Raw genomic sequence first — 1,481 nt, forward strand, 5'->3', positions numbered from 1 at the left:
GCGCGCGCTTGGGGCGGCATTTTGCCGGCAGGGCGGCAGCCGGCTCCAGCGGACCTTCCGCAGTCATGCCTGCGGGAGGTCCACCGGAGCCGCGGCTTCGGGGGACCTCCCGCAGGCATGACTGCGGAGGGTTCGCTGGTCCCGCGGCTCGGGTGGACCTCCCGCAGACATGCCAGCGGAAGCTCCACCGGAGCCACGGGACCAGCAGAACCTCCGCAGGCACGTCTGCCAGAGGTCCCCCGGAGCCGCGGGACCGGCACCGCCAGAGCGTGCCCCGCGGCGCACCGCCCTGCTTGGGGCGGCGGGATTCTTAGAGCCGCCCCTGATTCTTCAGCCCTTTAAATTTGCCTGATCTATATTATTAACCTTGACTCCCCAACCCTGCCCGTTCACTGACTGCCTGTAATGTCCTATTTTCCCTGTTACTGTCATCTCATTTTCCTGTGCAGTTCTGCAAGGGTGTGAAGGAAAGAGTTGTTCATAAAGATAAGTAAAGGTACAGCTTCCCTCCATGACCACATCCTCTCTCCTGTTCCAAACCAGAAGTCTTAATTAAATGATGCTGAAGGAAGCAAATCAATTAACAGATACCCTACACAATGGTTTATTCTCTCCCACCCCCCCACAAAATTACTTACAAGTATCACATTACTGCTTTAGGTGATCTGTTAACATTGCAGTTCATTAGCAGCATTTGCTATTGAACCGGATAAAAGACACCTTGGGAATCCAGGCAAATCATTCTAATATAGCTCTTTTCTTTGTCTTGACTGCATTTCCCCCTTATTCTGAGCAATGAACGATGAGGTGTATTTTAAAGCAGAGAGCTCCATGGCGACTAGTTTCACTAACATATTTGGAATCCTCCAGTTCGCTGAGTATAGAACAAATAATGTTTTTGTCATGATTTTAGATACCGTAAACGTATTTTTTTCTTCACAGGCACAAGAAACTGGCATGAGAGCTGTGCAGTTATGATATGGCCAAGCAATGAATGTGCATTGATCATTAAGACCCTCATTCAGCTCTTGCTTAACCATGTAGGATCAACTGAGTCTGCTCCTGTTCATTACTGAATTGGGGCCTTCGTTTCCATGGTTCTGCAAACCCATGAACAAGTAGTCAGTCCTTATTGAGACACAGTGCTTCCGGTTTGGGCTTCAGGCTACCACCACTGTCGAGTAAAAGGACAAATTCTGGTGCAGAACTGGAGAACTCCACTGATTTCAACTGAATTACTCCAGACTGATATTGATGTAACTGAGAGCAGAAGCTGGCTCTAAATTCAGATTTAACAATCAAGCCTAGGATTAAAATAAGATATTGTAGAATTTATGTGTCTGTAGAGATGAGCAGGAGCTACAAAGTTTAGACTCACAGCTTAAAGGATGAAGTTGAGTGTACGCGCTGCACATGGTGTGGCCCAATTATTAAATGTAAATATTTATAGACTAATAGTTCTACAACAATAAACTGTTTAT

Source organism: Mauremys mutica, chromosome 7 (genome assembly GCF_020497125.1).
Source record: "Mauremys mutica isolate MM-2020 ecotype Southern chromosome 7, ASM2049712v1, whole genome shotgun sequence".
Taxonomy (NCBI): domain Eukaryota; kingdom Metazoa; phylum Chordata; order Testudines; family Geoemydidae; genus Mauremys; species Mauremys mutica.